The 17,350-nt window shown below is 39.0% G+C and overlaps 1 long non-coding RNA gene across 3 annotated transcripts in view; it reads left to right on the forward strand.

The window, feature by feature from the left end:
• The window catches only part of LOC121485105, a 74,208-nt gene that overhangs the window by 6,511 nt on the left and 50,347 nt on the right, over window positions 1-17,350 (forward strand). The window contains exons 3-4 of one of the 3 annotated variants that reach the window (XR_005986202.1): window positions 2,663-2,874; window positions 15,084-16,154. This is a non-coding gene — a long non-coding RNA (uncharacterized LOC121485105). Of the gene's footprint in view, window positions 1-2,662; window positions 2,875-5,062; window positions 5,126-15,083; window positions 16,155-17,350 lie in introns of those variants that run through there. The other 2 variants (XR_005986204.1, XR_005986203.1) reach the window with 2 other exon arrangements.

Below are 17,350 nucleotides of genomic sequence, written 5' to 3' on the forward strand. Positions count from 1 at the left end.
AAGAATAAAAAAGTAACAAGGGTTGTTTATATAGTCTCCCTGGCTCAGATTTCTTAGAGAGCAAAGATTCTCTTTACCCGTATTACAGGGAAGGAACTTTTCTTTTTTTCTTTTTTTTTTTTTTTTTTATTAACTTTTATTGGTGTTTAATTTACCAACATACAGAAAAACACCCAGTGCTCATCCCGTCAAGTGTCCACCTCAGTGCCCGTCACCCATTCCCCTCCAACACCCGCCCTCCTCCCCTTCCACCACCCCTAGTTCGTTTCCCCGAGTTAGGAGTCTTTATGTTCTGTCTCCCTTCCTGATATTAGAAACGACAAATACCCACCATTTGCTTCAACGTGGGAAGGAACTTTTCACTTGGGAGATTGATTTCTTGCTTTCTGGAGTCTAAGACAGGTTGAGAGGCAGGGGCGATCAGAGCGTTATTTTTGCAATGGCTGTCTCGTAAGTGACATTTATTTAAAATCATCAATAGGCCAAAGTAGCACATTTGGGGGTAGCCTGCTCTTGGCCCCTATAGATGCAATAGTTAAAAGCTTGGCAAGAAACAAAAGTGAAATCTTACTACTCAAGGTTCATACTGAAAGAACAGGCATTATTCTAAAATTCTGATAGGGATAAAAGGACCTGGATGCTCTTGTAGGAAACTCTACGTAGTTTTTACATATACATCAAAGCTGTCATGTCTCTGCTTCTGCTGAGATCTACTGAATATTTTTCTACTACCTTAAATCAGTAATATGCCTTTTTACTATTCAAAATGCTTCACTTTGAAGAATTTTGTCATGTTTCTTCAGTTTTATTATCATCATAGTCCTAAGAGATAAGAAGGACAGATATTATTACCGACATTTTGTGGGAGATGAAGCTGAGAGATGGCTGGTCTAGCAGTGTGGTTTACACATATAAGGTGTTGGAAGAAGGGGAGACTAAAATTTAGGATGCAGAATTCCACTGATATCTGGACTTGCTCAGGCCTTTTTGCCATGGGCTGGGGACAGAGTTATGTTTTGGCTGAAGCCAGCATTCCTGCACATCAGGGAGTACCCTTGGGATTGGGCACAGGGCTCCTGGGGTCCAGGAGAACTGATACAGGTGATATGTGCTGGGCTTCAGAACAAATTGTCTGATTCAGGGTGATTGAGGGGTCATTACTGGCCTTATGAAGTGGCCATTGAGGGAACTATTAAGATTTACTTCAAGTCAGATGTCATTGCCTCATGATAGAAGTGTTATGTTTTATGCTGACAATTAAAAATCAGTCATCAACGGCTCCCTTTGCTCTTCTTGTATCTGATTGAGTCTGGGGGTTGGAGACAAGGCAGAGGGGAGTTTGCTGAACACTAGAGCAATGATTCTACTCCACCCTGATATGCTCTATAGTATGATCTTACAGAAGCTGACTTTTAACAACAGTAATAAAAGTCACCATATCTAAAAAAAAAAGTCACCATATCTTTTGAGCAACCCTCTATAAGAACATTTGCAAAATATCATCACTATGTTATTTAATTTAATCCTTACAACAACCCTCTGAAGTAGGAATTATCCCCATTCTAACACTGTGGAAACTGAGTGGAGTATTAATGACTGGGGTCCTTGGGCAGCAATTTACTAGAGGACAAATGGGAGTTCCAGGCAAGGCTTTTGGGGCTTATGCTCAAGCACATGGGAGAAGATCAAAGGAAAGGATCCTTCAGGCTGGCTCTCAGAACAGAAGGTGAGGCATGTTTCTTTTTTTAAAGATTTTATTTATTTAAGATAGACACACAGAGGGAGGCAGAGATATAGCAGAGGAAGAAGCAGGCTTCATGCAGGGAGCCTGATGTGGGACTCAATCCCAGGACTGCAGGATCACACCCTGAGCCAAAGGCAGAAGCTTAACCGCTGAGCCACCAGGCATCCCAAAATCTGGCCAAGGATTTTTTTTTTTAATTTATTTATGAGAGGCACAGAGAGAGGCAGAGACATAGGCAGAGGGAGAAGCAGGTTCCTTACAGGGAGCCCAATTTGAGGCATGTTTCTAAAGAGCCTGAGGTGGCAAAGGAGTGATGTCTAAGTATGTAGGGGTGGGAGATACAGGAAATGAGGCATGCAGGCACAGTGGGTGGAACACGCTTCACCATGCACTGCATGTCTCATGAGCACGTCAAATCTCCGCCCTTAGGTGTGAGTTTTTAGTGTTATAGTGAGGAAGAAAATTAGTGAAAGGTCAGGTCAGCACTGTGGTCCGCCTTGGCGCAGACTGGTTTGGTTCAGTCTTCACCAGTCTTCCTGGTTGAGTCTCTCTTTTGGTAAATGTGTTTCTTCCACATGTCTGTAAGATCTACTACTCAAGAGGCATAAGGGTCCAGCTACCAAGAAATGCTGAGTTTTGAGGTCAGAGTTGAGGGACCCAAGTCCAGCCCCAACTCTGCCTCCAGAGAGGTTAAGAAAGCCACCATAAATTATCTAGCTAAAAGGCGACAGATCAGCAATTTGAGTTTTGCTTTGACTTTGACTCCAAAGCTCTACTGTCACACTGCCCTAGTGTATTGGTTTCATGCTGAAGTTTCTTAAAGAGGAATTCCTAAGCCAGTTCAAGTGATGGTAGGGGAGCCCTTGGCATGAACAGAAGAATCTAATTGTGCCCCTTTCCATGTTACTCTGTTCTCAGGTTACTGGCCTCTTTTATTCTTTTCATCATGCCCACCCATTCCTGTGAATGACTCCTGTAGCATCACTAAAATGTCATGTCCAGCTTGTTCTCCAGGAAGAATGAACGTGTGGAAGCCGGCATTTGATTTCTTCCTGTTGGCTACTGACCTTAGACAGCATGGGCAGTGTGGATACTCACTCTAACATCAGGCTACCGAGACATGTTATCAGGTAATTGTCTGATCATACTGTACTCATGAGCCAAAGGCTTGATGGCTCTGGTCATTTTCTCTAATTAAAATGAGAGAGGATATGGGAACCCAAACTTATTAGCCATCTGATCCAGGGCTTGCCTGTTTGGAAAGTCAAAGGTCTTTTGCTTAGTTCTTCGCTTCTTTCTCTCGATTAGAATCAAGGGAAGGGTTTTTGTCACTCAGGTTTGGAAATGCTGCCTCTAATCTCTACCTGACTAGCTCTGGGTAGATAGAGGGATTTTGAACTGAGCAGCCTTGGGTTCTCCAACTGGCAACTGAAACTACATTCAGAGATGGTCCTCTGGCCCCCACATTTAAAATACCCTGGGGTGTTTGAAGTAAATGTAGCCTCTGGAATTAGTATTTATTCCGTTGATGGGGGCAGAAGAGTGAGCAGGGTTATTGATGTTTTAATAACCCCTAGGTGATTCTTAGTAACACTAAAGTTTGAAAAATATTTCCCTAGGGAATTCTTCTGTAAGGCTTCAGAGTCCATGAACTTTCTGAGATTGCCTACACATTGCGTGTATATGAGCATTTTTTTTTGAAAAAAGTTGCAGTCCACAGCTATCTATAACTTCTCAAAAGAATCTGAATATATTGGGGTACAACCCTCTGAAGCAGGCTGGAGGAGAGGTAATGATCCATGTATAAGATGTCAGAAAGAGGAAATACAACACCTTTCTCTGGAAATAAACACTTTGTAGTTTGTATAATGGAAATGAGTTTTTGGTACCATCTTTCTTGTTTATCCACATAAATAAGATTTGTGTTCTGAAGATAAAATATGGTGCAATTTTTTAACTCTAATAATACTGATTAGTAGCAAAGACTCTGGAAACAGACTTCTTGGGTTTGAAATACTGCTTCATCATTAATTAGCTCTGTGACTTCATGAAAATAACTGACTCTATGCCTCTATTTCCTCATATGTAAAAATATTCATAAAGGGTTCTTACAATCTTAAATGGCTTGGTAGGCCTTAATGCAGTACCTGGCACATAGTAATAAATATTAGCTGCATTAGTAGTAGTAGTAGTAGTAGTTGTTGTTGTTGCTGTTGCTGTCATCACTGAATTAATAACATGTTAAAGTAAGCACATCTAATGCCCCTTAGCAGATGTGTAATGCATATTATCTTTCTTCTATAATTATACTCTTCCTTGTCCATTTTCATGTTTTCGAGGGCTGAGACTATCATTCATATTTAAAAAAATTTTTTTGTCCTTTTTCCTATATATCCCTCACAGCATTTATAAATAAATACTCAGGGGCATCTGGGTGGCTCAGTGGTTGAGCATCTGCCTTTGGCTCAGGTCGTGATCCTAGGGTCCTGGGATCGAGTTCTGCATCAGGATCCCTTCAGGGGTCCTGCTTCTCCCTTTGCCTATGTCTCTGCCTTTCTCTCTATGTCTCTCATGAGTAAATAAGTAAAGTTTTTAAAATAAATAAATATTCTCTCAGAGTAAATACTAAATTCTTGTGTGATTTTTGGGTTTGTTTTTATTTTTTTTTGGACTTTTCTTGGTCCACAAAAGCAAACAATACCCATGTTCTTGTGCATTAGTGTGATAAAATATTATATGCCCATTAAACATATTATATAGATCTGTATTTAATGATTTTAAAAATTTACACAGCAAAGCAAAATATAAAAACGTTTATTTTTAAAATAGTAAGATTTTAAGTTCCATGAGGGTAAAAATTTTTGTCTGTTGTGTTCTCTGGTGTATTCTAAATATCTAACAGGGCATCTGGTACATAATAGGGGCTCAATAAACTTTTCTGTAAAAGGAAAGAAAGAAAATGTGAAAAGAATTTGGAAAGATAAAACTCAAATATTATCATTGATTGTGACTATCTTAAGTATCATTTAGATTGAGTTTTTTGATGTTTCTTATATGAATATATGCTAATTTTATTACTTAAAAATATTTTAAACCAAACATAAAAAGATCATTAACCTTATAAGCTTCATTATACTTAATTCTAGGCACCTAGATTTCACCAAAAAAACTCAAATCTCTAATTACTAGTGTTGGTAGATATTTTTGATGACAAAGGTGATAAGGAGATCACTTTGTATTTTTTTCTTCTGATTGTGTGATAGTAGATGCATCTAGGCCTTTCCTCATCAGTTGTTTTTATTTTTGTTTTTGTTTTAGAAAAGAGACAGATATGGAGGTTCTTGTACCAACAAGACTGTATACTATATACTAGACATTCTGGTGACCTGTAAGTCCAACAAAGAAAACATATATCTCAATTTAAATCTCAGACATTACTTGATCTCGATGCTCATCTATGTATTTACCTACATGTACATATTCATATTGCACACACACACACATGCATGCACCCTTAGCCATATGAATACTGTGAGTAAAGCACTCATATTTTACCGTAACTCCTCACCCAGGAATATGAATCATTAGAAGGTCTTGCATGGCAATGGAAAAGAACCTTGCTGAATTGAAGTGCTTAAATGAAAGGCAACCAGACAAAGGGAGAGACAAAGAGAAGACAGAATAGACAGCAATTGAGGTACAGAGAGACAGACTAAGAGAAAAGATCCCAAAGACTATGATAGAACCAGAGTGAGAGGGAGAGAGCAGGAGGAAGGGAGAGAGAGGGAGACGGAACAGGACTATGTCGAAACATGGAGACCCAGATATCCAAGGAGAGAATCACAGGCAGAGTGAGAAACTGAGGGAAACCAGGGACAGTGGAGAACTTGTAACTCATCAGAGTTTTCAAAAGTTCTAGAGTGGGACTTAATCTTACATCCACTAGAACCTTTCTTACTAATAAGTTGGGTGTTTTTCATTTTGTTTTATTTTTTTTTCTTAAGTTTTGGTATAATTTCTATTTTTTCCCATAGATATCATGTCTTACTACTAAAGGACCTGAAATATATGCCCAGTTGCAGGGCACAAGGCTAACCAGTACACCACCACAGTCCCCGTTTGAAGGAATGTGCTGGTGGCTTCTGATGTCACAAAGAAAGGGTATTTAAATTTTTTTCCCTTTGGCTTGCAATTTTTTTTAAAGATTTTATTTATTTATTCATGAGAGACACAGAGAAAGAGGCAGAGACATAGGCAGAGGGAGAAGCAGGGAGCTTGATGTGGGATTTGATCCCGGGACTCTGCTATCACACTCTGTGCCAAAGGCAGACACTCAACCATTGAGCCACCCAAGTGTCCATTGCAATGGGTTTTACTTTTGAAATAGTATTCATCCTTGTGGTTAGATTTCTAGGCAGCCCACAAAAGCTTCAAGTCCTAGCATTAGAGCTTATGTTATAATTTAGATATTGAAAGGGTTAGATAATTTTATAGGCTCATCTGAGCATAAAACTAGAATTAGTAATTTCATTTCTGGTGAAAACTGTGCATTTGAGGAGATATGGGGGTCCCAAAGACAACAATACCTTTGCTTTATTTTTTGACTCTTCAGACATTCCACAAAGGTAGTTGGTAGCTACCTAACCACATATACCTCTTCTTTGTGGTGGTAGGGGGGAGTGATTTAGGAATTTTTTTCTCTTTGAAGACCAAGTCAATTATTGTGTATTTTTGCTGTCTTTTTTTTTTAAGATTTTATTTATTTATTCATGAGAGACACACAGAGAAAGAGAGGCAGAGACACAGGCAGAGGGAGAAGCAGGCTCCACGCAAGTAACCTGACATGGGACTCGATCCTGGGACTCCAGGATCACGCCCTGAGCAGATGCTCAACCGCTGAGCTACCCAGGGATCCTCTATTTTTGCAGTCTTTAAAAGCTTCATTTTGGTTAGTGGGACTGCGTAAAGGATATATTCAACTAACAGTCAGTACATTTTATAAGAAACTTTAACAGTCATTAATTTGGGACACGAGCTCATCACTCAGTATAGGGATGGGCAAACTATGTTCCCTGTGACAAATTTGGTTTTCTACTTGTTCTTCAAAGTAAAATTTTATTGGAACACAACCTCGTTCATCTGTTTTTGCACATCACCTATAGCTGTTTTTGCACCAGCAGAGTTGAATAGCTCTAACAGTGACCGTAGGTCCTACTGCACCTAAAATACTTCCTATCTGGACCTTTACAAGAAAAGCTTGCTAACCGATGACCTAGATCATGGGGAAGAAACGTTTATCCATCCCTTTCATATTCGTCTATGTTGTTTTGATTTTTTTTGCCATGTGTATGTATTCCTTTTGTAATAAAACTATTAAAACATCTTGGATGACTGTGCTACCTGCTAAGATGCTTTGCCCCGGAGGTTACATTACACATTGTGGAGGCTGTAGCTGCTATACAGACATAAAAAAATACAATTTAGAGTGATAAGTACATAGTAAGTATAATCAAGATTTGTGCAAAGTCCTGTGAGGACAAAAATGTCTCCGGGAGAGGGAAGGAGTGACTTTATAAGGAGCTGATATTTGAGCTGGCCTTTAAACAAGATTAGGGATTTGCCAACCAGGGACTGTTGGGAGGGAAAAGGGTATGTATAGCCATTTTGCCCTCCCTTTTATGAGAACTAGGTCTACCTTGTGGTTCTTAGTACTTTTAGCGGATGTGATCAGTCGTTCTTCCTTTTTTTGGTCTCCTCTGTGTCCTTGCCATTTGGGACTCAGTCTAATGGTCCTTAAATACGGTGTGTTTGATTTCCTTCTTCCCTTTGAGCATCATCTCTTTGACTGAACCAAAGAATCTGAGCTCCCAAACAGATTTCTTTCTCATATCCCCTTCCACCACCCCTAGTTCGCTTCCCCGAGTTAGGAGTCTTTATGTTCTGTCTCCCTTCCTGATATTTCCCAACATTTCTTTTCCCTTCCTTTATATTCCCTTTCACTATTATTCATATTCCCCAAATGAATGAGAACATACACTGTTTGTCCTTCTCCCATTGACTTATTTCACTCAGCATAATACCCTCCAGTTCCATCCACGTTGAAGCAAATGGTGGGTATTTGTCGTTTCTAATTGCTGAGTAATATTCCATTGTATACATAAACCACATCTTCTTTATCCATTCATCTTTCGATGGACACCGAGGCTCCTTCCACAGTTTGGCTATTGTGGCCATTGCTGATAGAAACATCGGGGTGCAGGTGTCCCGACGTTTCATTGCATCTGAATCTTTGGGGTAAATCCCCAACAGTGCAATTGCTGGGTCGTAGGGCAGGTCTATTTTTAACTCTTTGAGGAACCTCCACACAGTTTTCCAGAGTGGCTGCACCAGTTCACATTCCCACCAACAGTGTAAGAGGGTTCCCTTTTCTCCGCATCCTCTCCAACATTTGTTGTTTCCTGCCTTGTTAATTTTCCCCATTCTCACTGGTGTGAGGTGGTATCTCATTGTGGTTTTGATTTGTATTTCCCTGATGGCAAGTGATGCAGAGCATTTTCTCATGTGCATGTTGGCCATGTCCATGTCTTCCTCTGTGAGGTTTCTCTTCATGTCTTTTGCCCATTTCATGATTGGATTGTTTGTTTCTTTGCTGTTGAGTTTAATAAGTTCTTTATAGATTTTGGAAACTAGCCCTTTATCTGATATGTCATTTACAAATATCTTCTCCCATTCTGTAGGTTGTCTTTTAGTTTTGTTGACTGTATCCTTTGCTGTGCAAAAGCTTCTTATCTTGATGAAGTCCCAATAGTTCATTTTTGCTTTTGTTTCTTTTGCCTTCGTGGATGTATCTTGCAAGAAGTTACTGTGGCCAAGTTCAAAAAGGGTATTGCTTTACAGTAGAATTTTACTAGCATAGTTGTGATGAGGCTTCTTTCTCCTTGTTATTTGTTATGTGGCTTCTTTTACACAAGATAGGAATGAGTGACTCTGTCATTTTTTTGGGCATGGGGCCTGAACCAGAGCAGCTGTTGGGGTGCATTACCCTTGTCATTTTCTGCTAGTGCAGTATTGTTACCCTGGGGAGTGTGATGGTATGCAAGAGGGAATGACATCATAATTATCTATAGTCAAGCTGTTACACATACGAATGTGAGGAGGGCTTGTGTACCTAAAGTAGGTATTCTTACCTCTTGATTTTAACCTTGCCAGCTTTCTCAGAGCTGTTCCTAAAGAAGAAAGTTAACTCTTAATCAGACTTTGTAAAAATTATTTAATTAATTAATGTATTTATTTATTTATAATTATTATTTTTTCTCCAGTAATTCTCATCCATCTCTTCTTCACTGTGAATTTTTTTTAAAGTAAGTATACATTAAAAAGTGTCCACATCATTCCTGCACTGTTTGTAGGATTTTCATAAGTGAAAATCCACCTGTGTAGGGAGCACTACGATCAAGAAGAGAGCATTAGCAGCTCCCCGGAGGCCTGACTCATACTCCCTTATAGTCAGTTCTTCCACTAGGATAACCTGTTTTGACTTTACATAGCATTGATTGGTTTTACTTGGTTTTATACTTCATATGAAGTTTATATAAATGGAATCCAATTCTGTGTCCTTTTTTTATACCTATCTTTTTTTGTTCAATATTATGTTTTCAAATTTCTCCCATAATATACTTACTTTTAAATTATTTAAACTACATAATTTGGTATTAATATGAGTCATTCTTCTATAAACATTCTTTTCTGTGTTTTTTAGTGAGCATACAGATCCATCTCCAGTTCTGAGGACAGCAAAGTTTAGCTTTAATAGATACTGCCAAATTTTTTTACATAGTAATTGTATCAATTGATACTTCTATCAGCAGTGAAAAAGAGTTTTGGTTACTACACATACACCGACATTTAATATTTTACATCTTTTTAATTTTATATATCCATTGATTATGGAATATTGTCACATAATGATTTTAATAAGTATTTCCCTGATTACTGTTAAGGTTACTTGTTCATTTGGATATCAATATCTCTTTTTGCAAATTATTTGTTCAAATCTTTTGAATTCTATTCTGTTTCCTGTCTTTTTCTTATTGATGTTTGGGAGTTTTTAGTTTTTTGTTATATATCTAATCTTGCTGAGACATGTGTCACATACATGTATATTTTCCTATATGTGATTTTACTCTTTACTATCCTAGTGATATGTCTCTCAATGTACAGAGGTTCTTGATTGTGATTTATTCCTGCATAATAATAGCTGCTCAGAAATTTTGAGGGATTGGTTTAAGAAAACCAGTCTGCGGGATGCCTGGGTGGCTCAGATCTGCCTTCGACTCAGGGTGTGATCTCAGAGTCCCGAGATGAAGTCCCACATCGGGCTCCCTGCATGGAGCCTGCTTCTCCCTATGCCTGTGTCTCTGCCTCTGTGTGTGTGTGTGTGTGTGTGTGTGTGTCTCATGAATAAATAAAATCTTTAAAGAAAACAGTCTGCATCAGTCATCAAAAATGTTTTCCTATATTTTCTTACAAACTATTTAATAATTCATCTGCCACATTTTGATGTGTAATTCATCTTGAATAGATTTTTGAGTATGGTATAATATAAAAGTAAAGATACATACAATCATGATTTTTCTCTACAGCTATGCAGTTGACAAAGGATTACTCATTGATAAGATCATTGTTTACTCATTTCTCTGCTGAGTGCCCTTTGCCACAGATTTGCTGACTATATTTGTCAGTGTGTTTCTGGACTCTCCACTCTAATCTATTTGTTGGTTTTTCCTTGTGTTAATGTTATATTATTTTAATTATATGGCTTCATCATAGGTCTGTGTGCCAACCATCTTCACAGGTTCAACAATGCTAAATGGCATAGAAGATAATTGAGGAAATACAAATGGTTCCGGTTCCAAAAGAGAAATTTCCCTTTTCCTCTGTTAGGATCATCAATAGAGAACAGACCACCTCAGTCTTATCAAGGGCTGATATGGGTTTTGCCTGTGTTTCAGATGTGGTAAGATTCAGTCTTTTTTGGCTAGCCCCTGCTACCATGGTTTGATTCTCCATGACTTTCAATTGAGATTCTGGTATCTCTGGTGTCTTCACCTCCAGAAAACAGCTAGAAATTCAGGGTTTTGTTTTTTTTTTTCACAAATATTTAGCTTAGCATTGGTCTCCTACCCCATCCAATACTCTTCTCTGCCTTTCTTTTTAAATTTATTTTTTTAATATTTTATTTATTTATTTGACAAAGAGCTAGAGAGATCCAGAAAGCACAAACAGGGGGAATGACAGAGGGAGAAGGAGAAGCAGGCTCCCTGTTTCCTAATGCGGGGCTCAATCTCAGGACCCTGGAATCATGACCCGAGTTGAAGGCAGATGCTTAACCGACTGAGCAACCCCAGCACCACCTTTTTTGATGGAGAATAGCTATGGTTTGAAGTCCACCAAACCCTCAACCTTGTCACTAAGCAGAAATTGCTGTTAATTTATGTCACCTAAGGAATCATAGCTTTCTGCCAACAGTCCACGCTGGGCCTCAGACTTAGCTTTTACTAATATTGAGATGTGCCACCAGGTGAAATGTGATTTAGATTCTCAGTATCAATTCACCATGCCTCCTAAGGTTTTCATGAGTTCCCTGCATTGGGCCTCTTCCTCCTTCTGGTAGGTTGTTTACTAAGCATGGGAAAACTGCAGGTTTGCCTCTTTGTGTTCCTGTACATCCTCAGAATTCAGCAAATATATTGTGGAGCAAACTAGACATACAAATCTCTTAGAATGGAGGCAAGGAGAACAGTTAGAAGGTTAATCCAGGTAGGAAGTTATGGTGGTCAGAATCAGCAGGTCACTTATAAAGATGTATGGACATAGGATAAAGTGGAAACATTTGATACAAATTTTAGGATATATAACCAGTAACCATGGGGAATCTAGGAAGGAAGGTGGGAAAAGAAAGAGGCAAGGAAGGTAACTCACATGTTTCCAGATATGGCCACTGAGTGCCTGATGGCAATATGTGTTATGATAGGGGACAAGTTAGGGGTACTGGATTTGGAGTTGCCAGTAAGGAGGAAGAAAGGTTAATCTAGTCTGCTGAGCTCTGCCTCTGTACCTTGCTAGGTGGGGGAAGCCCAGTACCACTGAGGATAACTCTGTGTGTGTGTGTGTGTGTGTGTGTGTATTTATGTATGTGCATGTGCACACATGACTTCACCTGGTCTGACTTGCTCACAAGAGTGCAGTCTCCTCTGGCTCTTTCCTCACTGCAGGATTTTAAATCAATGGTGACTATACAGAACCTTCTGATATGGGGGATTATCTGTTGTTCGATTGAATCCATGTGCTGAATAAACATATCATGAGGTTACCTACAAAATCCATCCTGGACACCAAATACAAATCACAGGTGTTTTTCTACAAGTCCATTGTGAACAAAATTAAGGACCTGTGCTATGACCTTTCCCTGAGGGAGAAGGTGTGGCTCAGAGACAACCAGCATTATCATAAAGAAAGCAATCCCCAAGGTTAGTGACCCCACTGTGGTTCATTGTAAACTCATTAACTTTTCACGGTAACACAGAGGTGAGCTGCCACTCTTGAATCTTTGTATCATCTGACCATCCTTTTGAAGCTTCCTGAATGAGGTATACATTATTTGTTCCAGTGGTCAAGGAAAATATACGAATCTAGGCCTCTGTGATCTTTAAATGAGTTATGTCAAGAGAATTGGTAAATAATCTGACCTCCAGCCATGATTGCTAAGCCAGTTATATCTTGGGTCTACTACCAGTGGAATCAGTTTTGTGCTTTTCCACCCTTTCTTGAAATATACTAATGTGAATCAGTTCTCATTAAAGACTATAAGATGTCAGAGAGATTTTTATGTTAAAAAGGTAAATTTTGGGTATCATTCAAAATCTTCTGTCCCACCCCAATAAACTTTGAGTCAATCTCCTATACTGTTAACAAACGTTAGTGTATATGATGTATTATGATATAAAAGTTTCATTTATTCAATCTGTAATGAATTAATAAATGCATGAAAAATGAAGACTGCCACTTCATTGCTGATTTTCTCCTCTCACATCTTGCTTCCTCAGAGTTATCCTTTATTGAAGCATCCATCCCAGGAAAGAACCAAATATTAGGATTGAGTCTTGATGTGGGAGACTAAGAGGGTGCAAAGTCACATATAGAGAGCATAGAGAATATGTGACTGATTGTCGGTGATTTGGCCAGTGCTTCGTAACAATGAACTTTAATGCTCCATTCCCCCTGAATGTTATGAACGTGGCTGATGGAAAACCTAATTAGGAAACATGCTAAACCGACTCTGTAGAAAACATGACTTTTGATTGAGTTGGTGAGTTTCTATTAATAGTAATAGACAATTGAAATTATAGGGTTTTTTAAAGTAATGGCAGGGACTTTCTCTTACTGATGATCTTCAACATAATCCCAAGAGGTATTATTTTTGATTTCAGAATGTATGGTGAGGTCATCCCAAGAGTTGGCACCTCTGTATCCCCAGAGTGTCTGCTAGTGAATCTCTTGCCATGCTAGCATGAATAGTTGGCTTCCAGTTCCAGTCCAATTCTTCTGAAAAGACTGCTATTTTACACTGTCTTGGCATTATAGAATTCCTTGTACTGCTAACTTCAGAACTTTACTTAAACCATCCCCATGAAATTGGTAATTCATTAAGTGCCAAGGGCTGGCTGAGTCATTCCTATCATATTGGCTATTTGATACATATTAATTCTCTCTCTCTCTCTCTCTCTCTCTCTCTCTCTCTCTCTCTGTTTCTCTCAATCGATTAAGTCTCCAGAGGCTCATTTTGATTAATATATATATATATATATATATATATATATCTGTTCTAATTCCTTGTGGAAAGGCTTCCCTCCACCAATTTCACTTAGTCTGTGGGTTTGGAGTTCCTCAGAGTCTATGAGAAGGTAACATGGAAGCCAAACCTTAGAGAAGCCAACTTGCTTCCTTGAGAAGGACGTTATTTTCATGAAAAGTGACTGCAAACATCAGTAAAATTATATGAGGGAGCGTAAAACATCTCATTACTCTAGAGCCAGCCTTATCCTCTTTATGAGCTCCATTTAATTAATTATTAAAGGCTAGGACATTTCAAAAAATTTATCAGCCTCTGTTAAGGTCAAAGTGATAAGATTCACATTTAAATGTTTTAGAAGTTGTGTTATTTCAAGAACTCTCTCGCATTGGAGGAGGTAAACTGAAATGTGGAGTGGAGGGGTCAGGGCTGAGTCAGGACACCAGCTGCTTCTTTGTCCACTGTTAGCTGGTGACCTCAAATATGGTGCTTAGTTTCCATAGGTAAGGAGATAAAAATACTGTTTACAAAGTTGGTTGTGAGGGATCTGTAACTTAGGAGAATGGCTGGCCTAGTTAGGGCCTGCCTTGCTGTAGATGTCCACTGAACGTTTGGCTCAACATATATATCAATCTTTTCTTAAAAAAAAAAAGATTTTATTTATTCATGAGAGACACACACAGAGATAGAGAGGCAGAGACACAGACAATGGGAGAAGCAGACTCCATGCAGAGAGCCTGATGTGGGACTTGATCCTGGGACTCCAGGATCAGGCCGTGGGCTGAAGGGAGGCGTTCAACCACTGAGCCACCCAGGTATCTCTACATCAATCTTTTCTAAGACATTTGTTCAGGAAGTTTCATGAAATGCCAGTGGTCATGACTTGTGAGCACTGGTCCAGGATATTCTTAGGCTAGGGGATGATCATCTGACCTCATCCTGGAATATTAAAGGTTTAGTGCTGATTTGTCCCTCATTTGTGAGTGACTTTTGAATAAGTCACATAACCTTTCCTGAGTATTTCATTCCCTCATTTGAGCTAGGATCGCCGCAGACCAGTGTAACTTTGGCTCTGAGTGAGACTGCTCAAGTTTCAGTCTCATCTCTATTATTTAATAAATAACAAATTTAGTCCAAAGCCTTGAACAGATTGTAAAACTTCTCTGTGCCTCTTTCCTTATCTGTTAAATAAGCACTTCATACAATCTTCAGGAAGCTGATGTGAACCAACACATGGAAAATGTTCTAGAGAGTACCTGTCACATCACACATGCTCAATAAATGTTAATTGATTTTTTTTCCTTCCTAGTCCTCACTTGAATGAAATAACCCATCATGGAAATCAGAATGCTGAGTGTACTGCTAATACTGTATTAATGCCACGGTAGTTCTCTGAAGAAAAAGAAAATCTGTCTAATGCTCCCAGTTTTATTTTATCTAATTTTTTTTCCTCTCCTCCAACCCTGATTTCTCTTTGTGGCAGAGCAGCAACAAAAACAACAATGACAACAACTCTTGTCAGAGACCAAAGTGCCAGAAACTAGAGATGAAAAGACCACCCCTCCTCCCTAGTCTTCCTCTGTGTCCCTGGGGTTTCTTTGGCAGCAATGTTTTATATATTACCTCAGGAGACCTGTAGCTGTGAGTAGCAGTGTTTCCTGGAAACAGAGGCAGAAGGTTCCTGCTTCCTTTATGGCAGGCTCATGTTCTCACTCAGGGAATCAAGCATTTCTTCATACAAGTGGAAGCACATGGTCTTTCCTTTCCTGGTTCAGCAGTTCCCACCCCCAGCATCAGGCCAAGTCAAGACAAGTAGGGCTGTGACCTGGAGGAGTCTCCGTGAGCCCCGCGAGAGAGTTTGGAGTGTCTCTCAGACAACAAAACTTTGATGGACTTTGACTTCGGCCATGACTCTTTTTCCTGGCAAACTACATGTTGGATGACCAAAGAAGATGCTCTCTGCAGAGTGTAATCCAGTCACCAAAGCCAGAGGTTGAGGGCAAGTTGCCATTTTCCCTTGTTGTTTACCTGTCAAGGGTCCGTTGCCCCGAATCTTTCAGTTATTGGTATCCTGGCTGAGTACCTCTGCCCTGGTATTTGAGTGTGTATATCAGCAGTGCTCGTGGCACTGCTTTGAACTTTGTGGTCCTGCCACTCTAACTGTATGACTTCGGGCCTTCAGTTAATCTAAGTTTCAAATTTCTCCTCTGTATGATGGGAATAGTTATGCCTGTCCTGCTTGCTTGATCAGATACAACCCCAATTTTGTAAATCTGAGAACTTAGGGTCCCAGAGCTGGGTAGGAAGCTTATGTGCTAACCCACACAGCCTTTGTCTGCTTGAAACAGCCACCCCTCACTGGCATCCTGGATAAATGATCCTCCAACTTCAAACTGAGCTCTGGCTGGGGATCTGCCCACTCAGGAGCTCTGATTGTTAGAAAATTCTTCCATGGGCTGAGCTGAAATCTGAACCCTCCAGTAACTTTTACCCGCTGGTTTCTATTTTCTATCTCACCTGGACTCAACGATACATTTTTATCACAAAGGTATTCTGTATATTGAAGACTACTGTAAAAAGTCCCACCATAGTTGTTTTTTTTTTTTTTTTTCTAATTAGTTATCAAGTCATCTCTTCAGCTCCTTTGCTTTGCCTTAGGGGGTTCTGATCTAGGTTGACCGCATAGAACAGGATATGGTGCAGTGTTCTGAACATTATCAGGGATCCTTGTGGCATCAGTTATAAAACTTTCCCTGGAGTTCTCTGGGGGAAGGTATTATTAATTATTATTAATGGCAGATGTCACCACCCATAGTGAGAATGCACAAATCCTAGAGCCATAATTGGAAACACATGCTTCTTAACAGGTTTTAAATTATTCTATTTTACTAGTAAAAAAAAAAGTATTTCCTCTTATACCACCTTGCATTATTTTTCATTCTGAAAAGTAATAGAGATATATGAAATTTTGGTAAAAAAAAAAAAAAGACCTAGAGAAGAATATAAGGAATAAAATTAAAGTAATTTGTAACGCATCTATTTTAAAAAATAAAATTATATTTTTATACCTTATCCTTTGGTTGTGTTTCTACATATATATGTGTTTATGTGTAATTGTTGAAATTATGCAACATATGGTCCTTTGGTTCTACGTTTTGCTCTCTTACTGAATATTATCTTGTCTTTTCCATGCCATTACCACTTATTTATAAGTGTTATCATTATAATGATTGCATCATAATTTCTTATTGAATGAATACACAATAATTTACTTAATGAATTACATCCTAATCCCTGATTTTCAGTCTCCTAGTTTTTAGGAGCTTCAGGGCTGTTCCCTCTAGATTCCTGTGGAAGTATTATTCCCAGTAATCCCTTCACCCCTAAATGAGAATTAAAAGACATATAGATCAGATCTTTTTAGAGCTGGAAAGCTGAACACAATGAGTTGCGGTGTGTGTGTGTGTGTGTGTGTGTGTGTGTGTTTGTATGTGTGTCGTCAACTCACAAATTCAAATTTAAAATGCTATACTGGTGATTTATCTGAGTAACAAAGGGTTCAGGTTTGTTTTATTTGCTTATACAAATTGGACCCACCAAGAGCTTGAGTGGTCTCTTTCCCTTGATCAAGGAAATCTAGGAAATTCAGGGATCAAGAAGTTGTTGTCCTTTGATGTCATGAAGAAAACTCAATGCACTTGAACTCCCAGCTGGAAATCAAAGAAACCCAGATTTGTTTTCCATTACCATAATCT

The sequence above is a fragment of the Vulpes lagopus genome, chromosome 2 (genome assembly GCF_018345385.1).
Source record: "Vulpes lagopus strain Blue_001 chromosome 2, ASM1834538v1, whole genome shotgun sequence".
Lineage (NCBI taxonomy): Eukaryota > Metazoa > Chordata > Mammalia > Carnivora > Canidae > Vulpes > Vulpes lagopus.